This window comes from Pundamilia nyererei, unplaced genomic scaffold (genome assembly GCF_000239375.1).
Source record: "Pundamilia nyererei isolate P.nyererei 1_Seehausen unplaced genomic scaffold, PunNye1.0 scaffold00092, whole genome shotgun sequence".
In the NCBI taxonomy this organism is placed as follows: Eukaryota; Metazoa; Chordata; class Actinopteri; order Cichliformes; family Cichlidae; genus Pundamilia; species Pundamilia nyererei.
The window spans coordinates 379,585-386,249 of record NW_005187493.1 but is presented as its reverse complement, the minus strand read 5'-3'; the positions used below and the strand labels follow the sequence as shown (position 1 = coordinate 386,249).

Genomic DNA, 6,665 nt, shown 5'->3' with positions numbered 1-6,665 from the left:
GGGATTGGGTTAGAAACTTTCTTTAAGAGCCCTTGCGTGGGTTTTTCCAGATCCAACTTTAAAAAAATAAAAGAAAAAAAGGTGCACCTTCCTAATCACATCCACTTAGAAAAGCATCACTCATCACCATCCAGTTGCTCACATTAGCGCCCGTCAATTCTCGGGAGATTTATTTCAGACATATGACAAAGTGTTCCTGGCAAAATCCGTCAGGCTCAGAGGAGTAAGTAAAGGAATATATGGGTGCTCATATACACTCACACACACAAACACACACCCAAACATTTGCACGCCGACACACACACATGTGGAGACACACATATTTTTAGTGCTATTGATTGTGTTAATGAATGTGTTGTGATTTACTGCAGTGGTGGCCGATTGTTAGGTGGTGTCGTGATGGACTGCCATCATTTTCCAAAGGTAAAAGCATAGATAGAGGAAAGGCAGGAGGGCAGAATCCCATTTAATGGCCAAAGCAAAATTATTCCTTGATCTTTCTTTGAGTTATAGCTTCGTTTTTTTCTCCTCCTCCCTCCCCCACTTTTTTTTTCTCCAGCGACAGGTATGATGTAATTTCCAAATTTCATCAGAGACAGTAATCTCAACACTGATTATCCTGTCAATTAGTAAATGAATGTGGTGGCAAGGGGGGGGGGGGGGGGAGCTGGTAATAACTCTGCAAAAAGGAGTTGTCAAGCTTCCAAAATACATAAAGGACACAGTGAGGTAGGCAGACAGTAAAATTTATCTAATCACAATATAACTGTCTATTCTGAAGGGAAGTGCATAACAAGAGTGAACCTACTAAAACGGATTTTATACCTGTTTTTATTTTAGGAATACAGCGTTTTTTATTATTATTTTTTTTAGGATGGCATAAATCTTTCTGACATAAATCCATATAGGATATTATTTGGCATTAAAACCTCTTTTTTAATGAAATTACATTAACAAAAGTCAAGAGGAACAAGCATCTAAAAGACAATAAAGAAGCTATATGGAGAATTTTGCCATTTTTTTAAAAAGTTTGCAAGGTTTATTTATTCTTTTTACGATTTACTTTTTTATTTACAGATACATTCGTAACTCTGACATGCAGACACGTAGAGAAAGCGATCATTTCATGGCAGACTTTGTTCTGTTTTAAACGATCGTTCTTTGTTACTGGTGGGGGGTTTTTTTTTGGGTTTTTTGGGAGCTCAAACTTTGCGCAGGATAACATCTGTTCCTCTCTGCCGCCACAATAGCGCAACTCAACCAGGATGCAAAAGCGAGGTCAAAAGATCAGTGCCTTCCCCTCATCCGTGCGCATGCACGCCCACACACGCGCGCACACTTCTCCGGGGAGCGACGGAGAGATGCCTCTCACTGGCTGCTGTTTTATTATGCGCCGGGGCTTTGCATGGATAGGACGAAAACGCGCACCTGCTTTAGAGGCATTACGGTAGCACAGCAAACTGTCCTCCCGCAACACACACTCCGCACTCGTACACACACTCGTACACACATACAGCTCCAGTGATTCAACCCTGATTTCCAGCGAACGAGCAAGCAACAGACGGGATGGCAAAAAAGTGAAGACCGTTGGAGAGGTTATACGCGCTGAGTGAGCCTGCTGAGGAGAGAGCTGGGGCTTGGGGGGAGAGGAGAAAAAAGCGGAGGCAACTAAACAACAAACAGAAACGAGAAGCTGCGTTGTTTCTCCGCGGCAACTTGCGCTCAGTGCCAGAGTTTTAGCGGCAGTATTGTTCTGACTTCACTCCAGAGGGGCCACTCCGAGGAGAGAGGACGCACACAAAAGGGGAAAGGAAAGGACTAACGAGCACGTTTTTCTTTTTTTTTTTTTTGGTCGTTTAAAGTAATGGTCCTGCCGTCTTAGATCCTAGATTTCTCTGTCTCTCTCTGCTCTCTGTTTCTTTCCACTTTTATTTTTATATTTTTTTTTTTAAATTTTACGTCCCTTCGGTTTGTGTCCCCCCTTTTGTCGCCGCGAGAGAGTGGACGCGCCGGGGTTTGAGGAGCAGAAGCGGGGCTGCCCACATGGTCCAACCACTGGCGTGAAAGTTGACTTCTTCAGAAACCAAGAGAACAGGTTGATGCATTATCTACACGTTTCCCCCTTCTTCTTATCTTCCTCACTTTCCCCTCACTCTGTGCTCCCATTGAAACTCTCCGACACACACGCTGCTAGACGCTTTTAAAGCGACGCACTTCAACTTTTCATGGCACGTTGTGAAACTCCTCCAGGTCTGCCTAATAATGTGATAGAGTATTAAAGTAGGTACGATCCAGCGGCCACACTAGGGAGGTTTTTGTTTTTCTCTTTTTCTTTCCCCCTCCTCCGTACTTTTTCTGTTTCATTCTAACTCTGACTTTTTCCTGGAGTGAAACTTTTTTTTATTTATTTTCATACTTTCTGTTCTAAAAAAGAAAACATATTTAAACCAGCTGTTTTCGTCCTTTCAGTGTTCTCGGTAGAATGAAAAATCGAAGTTTCTTTCTACCTCATCACTAGTTTCACGCCAACCTATATCCACAGAGTTCAAATCCAGCCTCCTTTTAATCGTCGTTTATTTAACTGGATATTACGGTGTAGTTTGTAAATTCTCTAGAGCCTACTTTGGATGACTCGGAGGGATACCATTTTTTGCGTAATGTGTCATTGTCCGAGGTTTTCGCTTATGAGACCAGAGAAAGGAAAAAAAGTTTATTTCTCGCAGGTTTAGGACGAGCTAAGATTTCGGGAGTGGACTCAAACGTAGGGAATAAACTTGTTGATATCGCTCGTTATATTTGATCATACGCGTGGACGTGGCTTATGTGGTGGCAATTTTACACGAACGGTCACAGGCAGCCGTGTGAGAACCACTTGCTTTGCCATCGCTTCATACCTCTCTACCTCACAGCTGGGTTTAGTGTCTTTTATTATTGAACTTTAGTTTCCTACAATTAAACGTTAACGTTTAAAAATAAAAAAAGAAAGGCAGTTAAACTTCTTACTTACAGAAAATCCCTGAACAAAAGAAACAAAAGAACAAACAACTTTCTTATTGACACGTTTAGAAGGTCTGAGGACGTTAGTGCCTTTAGGATTTAGGACTTTTCTCTGACCACTGAGGTTAGAGTTGCCCGTTGTGGTTTCCTTATTTGAGCTGAATTAAATATCCTAAATGATATCTTAAATAATAGCAGCTCTGTTCTTTAGAGAGGGACGTTTTACCAGCTGAACGTGGAGGAAAACTTCTCCCTGCGTTGTAAAACTTCCAGTTCCAGTTTCAACGTGAACTTTTGAACGCTTTATGTACATAAGCAGGATTATGGACATTGATTTTACGTACATTATAACCCTGACGCGTTTAAGGTTTTTTTTTTTTTCAGAATCGGTAATTTAAAGTGATTTAATTAAAAAGAATGCACGTTATATACTTTCTAGATTATAATATAATAAATCTACTGACATAGAAATTTCTTTTTTAAGAAATTGAACACAACCTCTGTGTGACACATGTTTTTCCCTTCTTCTCGCGCTCATAAACCGACTAAAAGTAGGCCTGCACCACAAAGGAAAATATTTCTTTTTTCTTCCCGCGAACTGCGACTTGTTTTAAAAAATAAGAAAAGTATTCTGCAGAGATAAAAACGTTTAATGTGGATTTTCTTGTGTGCACGGCGTGCAACACAAAAGCAACTTTTGGGCCGTTGAAACAAAGTTGCTGATCTTTTGAGGGTTTTTGATTTTCTTCCATTTCCATGAAATAAAATTGCCTTTATCAAATATGAGATATCGGGCCGGGCACACAGAGACTCTCGATTGAAACCTTCAGATCAAGAAAAAAAAGAGGGAGAAATGAAATGACAATTCGTTGCTGTTAGTTGTCTGTCACCGAGAGAAAAGCGTACAGGCCGTGTGGGTGCTCACCCTGACACGGGCATTATTGCCCCGTGATTGATGGGCGCCGGGGCATTTGGCATAATTAATTTTATTTACTGTGTCCTCTCTCTCTCTTTCTCTCCCTCTCTCTCCCTCTATCTCGCTCGCTCTCTCCTGTTGTGCCCCCTCCCACTCTCCTCTGTGGTGGCATTTCCGCGACGTGATGACATACTTTTAATTGCACTTTAATAGAAGATCCAGCGGGAATGAAAAAGCTCTTAATCACGTTTTATGACCTTGTCACAGTTCTGGTGTCAGACAGGAAAGCAGGTATTTTGTGGTGGCTCCGAGCCCGTGCTGTAAAGTGTATACCGATTTTCTTTCCTTCATTTTTTTTTTTTAAGATTATTTCATCTTCATCTATCACGCCACAAGCTGTGGAAAACGCACCTTAGAATAGTTAATGCACAGTGGCCTTCATGCAGATACAAACCCTGTTGCTGTTCATTTTAGCCATCTATCCTGGAAGGGAATTTAAACTGTGTGTGTTGATTGGTAAATGTAGTAGAAGAGGCTGACTGCATGTTTTATAAGATGTTTTATAAGCATATTTTTTAAAATCCTGAATAACTGGACCAAACCAAGCTGGCAGTAACTCAGTACTATCAGATAAACATTTTTTTTCCTTTTTTTTTTTACAGGCTTAACCATTTTGCCAAATATGGTAAAATGTTTCCTAAAATTATGGAAAATGTAAATCTTATATTTGTGATGGTTATTAATATTATTAAATTAGGTATTTCACAGCTGCCTGATCTTTCAGCTGCTTAAGTTCTTTTTGTTGCAGTAAAAGCACAGCAGCTGTGTTGACTCAGTTTAAGAATGATCTTTGGAGTTGGAGCTATGACTTCTCAGCACCCATGCCAGGTTACTACACAGTTTTAGCTGTTTTTAAGTTTCTGTTTCAAGTGACTGCTTTATGAAGAAGAAGCCTCATGGAGCTCAAGTAGAAGTGTGAAACACTGCTGAAGAATAGAGTACAGGGTTGTTTTTATTTCTTCTTCTTCTCCTTTAAAAAAAAACCATTTGCCTACCACATAAAGCCTGAAAAAAATCGGTGTGAAGTTATCATTTTCGTGTAATGCTTATCATTGATAGGCTATCACATTAGTGACAGGCTTTTCATGAAAACACAATAAGAGACAGTGAAACAAAAGAGTGTTTGAGAGGCAGAAGTAGTTATTTAGTTTTTTCTTGTTGTAAAAAGAGTGTACGTGTGCAGGAAGCCAGAGGTGTCAAAGGCAGATTGACTCTCTGCTCTTTGTCGGGTATTGTTTGCCTGTGTCTGTGTGTTTGCTTGGCATTGCCACCTTTTTTTCATCTGACTTGCATCAACACTTTTTCCCATCTTTGGTGGTGTTTTTCTTCTTTTTTCTCTCCTCCCTCCCAGCAGCTGTGTCTTTTCCACGTCCTGTTTCTCACATACTGCTGATTTTTAATCGCTTTCAGACGCACAGTTGTCTCTGTTATGCTTTCTGACACCTTTCCTAAATGATGATATTTTATTTTTCAGCTTGGTCCCAAGTATGTGATCGTGTGCCGGGGTGTGACTGGAAGAGTCATGTGCGAGACCGTCTAGAGACGGGTAGTAATGGCTTTGAATCTCGTGCGCTTTAAAACCCCTTCAGCAGGATTAAAAGCCACCAACATGATTGTGTTAGTCCATAAACTCGCTCAGAGAGTCCTTACCTCCAACATGAGCGCATGGGAATGTATGTGTGAAAAGAGTGTATATATCAGAGTGCGGGAGTGTGTGTATACGAGAGTGCTTTTTTCTCAATTCACCTGTCCTGCTCGAGTGAAAATGGACATTATTTCAAGTTTTAAATGTCCTGTGCGTCGGTAGCATTGATGGCTCGCCTGTCCGTCTCTTCATCTCTCGTGCTCTCTTCATTAAAACCCTCCTGCTATCCGAAACCCACAAGTCTGAGTGGGCTTTTGGCTCCAAAGTGATGTTGAAGAGCACCCGTATATGACACTGCTATACATGTAGGGTTTGACCTGTGATAGATATTCACAGATTTACTTCTATTGCAGCACTTAGTGCTTTACCTGCTTAAAAAAAGCTGAAATGGTTAAATTTTCGATATCCTTTATTTGAGAAAAGCAAAAAAAAAAAAAAGCCCAAAAAGGAAGAAAACCCGTGCTGGGAGAGAGAGCGTGTTTTTAGATGGGCTTATTTCAAGTGTCGGTCCTGAAGCTGACATTATTGCAGGGCTGCATGTATTTGAGGTGAACATGCGTCGGGCTTTAAGCGCGGAAAAGACAAGGATATGAGATATTCTGCTGATCGTAGCAATTCTATAAATGTTTGTTAAAATTTCAATTTGAATTAGGTGTATCAGAGATTTTCATAGAAATGTTTTTTCCCCCTTTTCACATTTTTCTGTGATTTAAAAAGAAATTAAGTGTAATAACAATTTGGCATTACAGTATAAATTATTTTACATTGTTAAAAAAAAATTCTTGAAATTTTATGAACAAATGTGTGTGTTAGGTGTATGTGTTATTGTGTATGGACAGCTCAGATGGTGGGTTAATGTTCTGGTTGTGAATTAAAGTCGGTGAGTGCACAGTGAAACTGCCGGCACATTGCTTTAGACTGAGGCCTGATTATACATGTGGTTCTAATTGAACCTGTTATTTAGCAGAAGTTAAGGGCTGAATAATTTCTATGAAAGCGTGAACATCTGTGTGTGTGTGTGTGTGTGTGTGTGTGTGTGTGTGTGTG

At 40.3% G+C, this 6,665-nt stretch overlaps 1 protein-coding gene across 2 annotated transcripts in view; it reads left to right on the top strand.

Annotated features, from left to right (window-relative positions):
* The first annotated feature begins 1,408 nt into the window (after positions 1-1,408).
* Positions 1,409-6,665, top strand: part of foxp4 (forkhead box P4) — an 87,969-nt gene continuing 82,712 nt past the window's right edge. For both annotated transcript variants that reach the window (XM_013912546.1, XM_005739451.1), the window contains exon 1: positions 1,409-2,095. The gene's annotated coding sequence lies outside the window, so the exon portion shown is untranslated. The remainder of the gene's footprint in view (positions 2,096-6,665) is intronic.